The sequence below is a fragment of the Hibiscus syriacus genome, unplaced genomic scaffold, assembly GCF_006381635.1.
Source record: "Hibiscus syriacus cultivar Baekdansim isolate YM2019G1 unplaced genomic scaffold, ASM638163v2 tig00110926_pilon, whole genome shotgun sequence".
Taxonomy (NCBI): Eukaryota; Viridiplantae; Streptophyta; class Magnoliopsida; order Malvales; family Malvaceae; genus Hibiscus; species Hibiscus syriacus.
The window spans coordinates 795340-799769 of NW_024062913.1; the positions used below are offsets into that span (position 1 = coordinate 795340).

Below are 4430 nucleotides of genomic sequence, written 5' to 3' on the forward strand. Positions count from 1 at the left end.
GTGATCCAGCAAGGATAAAAGGTTGTCTCCTTCCATACTTTGATGTCCATTATCACTCCAACACTAACACAAGGTTGAACATAAGATCAAGTACAATAACCCAAAAAACTAAAATCCATATTAGATATGGTGACATACACTATTAAACTTAGATGAGTCAAGTTAATCTATTTTAGAAGCAAATGGATTAAAATCAAATGAAGTTAGTAAAACAATGAAATCAACAAATTCTAATATATGGGTAAATAGAAACAATAAAAGTGAAAGTCAAACCCCATCAAAGTTCAGTGGATAATTCTACTTCTCCTACGCTGATAATTTAAATTTCCTTATGATAATAATAAGGAAGGAAGTGAAAATCAAACCCCATCAAATGACTTACTGAGGAAATCACCCAAGCTAAAGTTGTTGGAATCCGCCCATTTTTGGTAATTGACATCAGGCTTTTCAAGGGTTTCGAACCAGCCGAGGGAACCACCCATCGTGTAGTTCTTGTAAGAGACATCAGAAATCCCTGCTAAAGTTGGTTATCAATATAAAATTGAAAATAAATTTTGCAAACTCATAGTACAAATCTCTGTTTGATTCTACCAAGTGATATATTTAGTGATGAACTGATGTAGCCTACCCCAGGCACACTGTATTTATTCTCGCAGACCAATCAGCCAGTCGACTCATATAGTGGGTTAGAATGGACAAGATGCTGTTAAATACATTCGCTGCCATTCGCTTCTCGAAATCGCTTGCCTTGCATGTCTCTTCAACATTTAATACTGTAAAATACACTTAGCTGAGAACTCAAAACAACTAAATCCAACTAAATGAAAGATGATAACATAGTGTCAATTATATCATCGAAACAAAGAGTGAAACTTCAAGTAGCATATAACCAAAACTCAATCCAGAAGGTCAAAGAAGTGACTTAAAATAAAATTGTGAATTGCATTGATAATGACACTCAACATACTTGTTATACTGCTATTTATGAACATGTTTCCACATTGCATGAACAGTTGATAACAAATATACTAGTAAAAGCATAATGAATGAAAATATTAGTTAGTACTACAATTGATCATTCATAATTGTACAATAAAAGTTGAAGTTGAGAAGATGAACCATTATTACTCAAATCCGAGGAAAAAACAAGACCCAATTCAAGCACAAAATTGGTATCCACTTTCTTCCTACAAGAGCCAAACATAATCTCATTCAAGCTAGAGGCCTCCTCACTCAAGCTCACCCCCTCCATTCCCATTCTTCCGCCTTGTTATCGGGACCTGAACAGCCACAAAATGAATCACCCTCCCATATTATTTCCCAAAAATGGGACTCATATAGAACAATATCCAAAATGGCGTCCCGTCTTTACGGTAATTCACCAAATTCACTTGAATACCCCTCTCTTCTCGAATAGCTTCTCTTGTCTCATCATCGCCCTTCCATTAGTTTGGAACCCTGAAATAATTCTCATTTTGAACGATTACTTCTTCCTGGGAATAACCCAACATTTTCAAGAAGTTTCGGCTTGCAAAAATAATTGGATGGCCTGAAATCGAAGGATTCGTGATGGTGAAATTGTCGGACAATTTGTCGATAGCTTCCAGACCCATTCAAATAATGGGAGTTGAAAGATTGTTGGATTAAACCCAATTTTAATCCATGTTTAAGATTGGTACAACTATTGTTGCTTTTTGAGACCTGCGATTCTGGATTCCTGATTGGAACTAATCCCATGTGGGTAGCAATATATTTTTAAAGACTTCGAAGAATTCCTAGATTAAAAAGGAAAAAAAAGTACCTTATTTACATGCAAATCATCACAAAAAATTGAGGTGAAAGAAGAAGAAAAATACCTAGCGATTAACAGCAAAAATGGGGCAATGTTTTTCGATAACGTCATGTCAAACAGTTCTAGACTGAAGACATCTTTGCATTTGTAACCTTTTTGTAGTGAGAATTTGTTTGAACGAAGCGCTGAGAAGAAGAGCCCTCCATTGGAGAAGAAGCAGCAGATGGGTTTGACTAAATGGCGGGAATGAAAAAATAGGTGAAGGGGAAAAAATGAAAAAAGGGTTAAAGGGGTCTTAAAACTTTAAATTTGCGGCGTTTGTAAAATAAACGCATTAAAGTACGAGTTTTTTAGTGGCGTTTGTATAAAAACGCCACTAAAGTACAAGTATAGCGGCGTTTGTAAACAAAAACGCCATAAAAGAATGAGTCTTTAGCGGCGTTTGTAAAAAACGCTAAAGTACGAGTTATGCGGCGTTATAAACAAAAACGCCACTAAAGTACGATTCTATAGCGGCGTTTGAATAAAAACGCCACTAAAGTATGAGTTATAGTGGCGTTTTTATACAAACGCCACTACAGTACGAGTATAACATCGCTTTTATAAAAAAAACGCCACTAAAGTACGAGTCTTAGCGGCGTTTGTATAAAAACGCTCATAAAGTATGATTCTATAGCGGCGTTTGTGTAAAAATGCAACTATAGTACTGGTCTTTAGCGGCATTTGTATACAAACACCACTATAGTAAGATCTTGTGGTGTTTTTATACAAACGCCTCTAAAGTTAGATCTTTTGCGGCATTTGTTCAAAAAATGCCGCTAAAAAGCCGCTATAAACCCATTTTGCTGTAGTGAATGTGTAATCAAACAAAGAAATGAGATAAGGTAGGATGGCATAAAACTAGCCTTGTTTGAATGCTCGGGAAACGGTCATGAAACCCGAATTTCTTTAGAAAAGCTACTAGTTTGAAGTATAGAATCAATTCGGATATCCTTAGGGCGTGTGCAAGGCACTATAAGCTAACTAGCTAGGGCGCAAAGTTCGACACTCGCAAGGGGTGGGCTAGTCAAGGGTGTTGTGTCTGGTGCAGAGATTCCGGGCAACCATCCTCGGTAGACTAAAGGGGTATGTGGAGTTTAGAGATGCAGAACCCTCAGCCGCACCATGATGTCTACCATAGAGTAGAGAGTGAGTATACAAGTATACTCACTAATGTAGTAGACTTGATAATTGAGCTTTTCAGGGATTCCCTTTTAGTATGTTTTATTTGTTAGTGTAGCACTGAGCTATTTAGCTCAGTGTTTGGAATTTGTTTCCTTACGCAAATTAGGTGGAGTAGTTAGGAGATTAGAGTGACCGAGGTCCAGAGCCAAGAGCAATCATAACACGTCTCAAGTTTTTAAGGGCATGTATATTTATAAACCCTATTGTAAAGTGAGTGATAAATTTATTAAAAGTTGGTATGTATTGTTTGAATGTAAATATTTATTTGGGAGCTCCTCTGATATAAAGTATACATTTATTTATGTTTGATTTTATTGTGAAAATAGTCGTTTTAAAGTAAAAGAAATGAGAAAAGTCTTGGTCAGCACACTTCGGTGGTTCCGTGTAGCATCCTAATTGGTTGACTGTAACATCCTCAATATCGGGTTAGTGACTAAATTGTAAAGTTTCATAATTTGATGATTAAAGTAGAAAAGTTGAATAGTTCAATGATTTATTTAAAAATATTTCCTGAAGGTTGTTAGCAATTATTAAAGGAATTAAAGGGTAAAATGGTCATTTGGCATGAAAGATATTTTCCCTCCCCTTTAATAGAAGATAAACATGTAGGGGGGGAGTGAGATGGAAAACTCTTCTTCTTCTTGCTTTCTTCTCCACCGTGAACCAAGGGAACAAAGGTGAGTTTTCTGATTTCTTGATTGTTGTTGATTTTAAGTATGAATTTTGATCCTTAGGTGATACTTAAGCTTAAGGAAAGCTTAAGTTGTCTTGAAATCAAAAGATGAATAAGTATGAAAGATTAAAGAGGATGGGGTTTTAAGAGAATTTCTGAAAAAGAGTTGATAAGTTGAATTTGAAGTTAAATTTGACTTTTCATCGCTTAATTAAGAGATATGAAGTGATTGAATTAACATTAGAACATATTGAAATTTGGGTATGATTATTGATTCCATATGAAAGATGGGATTTTGAGGTTAAGATGAGATAAATGATATAAATTGGTTTAAGTATGTGTATTTGAGTAATAATATAAAGGAGATGAAACATGAAGAATTGAAGCTGGAAATAGTGAATTTTCGTGCTTGAATAGTGATTTATGGGCAAAATTTATGATTTCAATAGGGGTATCGATACCCTAGGCAGGGTACCGATACCTCAGTTAGGGGGTGTATCGATACCTACTTTAAACAAGAGATGAAATCAACCTTTCTTTTAGTCTAAGGAATGAACCATTAGAGTACATAAATTAGAATACTGATATGGATCCATGTATGTTATGTAGATACTAAACGTAATCTTGTTCTGAAACAATCGAAGGACTAGAATTGATTCAAAGGAAGCAAGGCTAAGGGGAGTGCATCTTATTTTGTAGAATTATATGGAAATTTGGACTTGCAATAAGTCCATTTCCTAT

The 4430-nt window shown here is 35.4% G+C and overlaps 1 pseudogene; it reads right to left on the minus strand.

Annotated features, from left to right (window-relative positions):
- Nucleotides 1-562: 562 nt before the first annotated feature.
- On the minus strand, nucleotides 563-1737 carry LOC120146451 (annotated as a pseudogene).
- Nucleotides 1738-4430: the final 2693 nt, after the last annotated feature.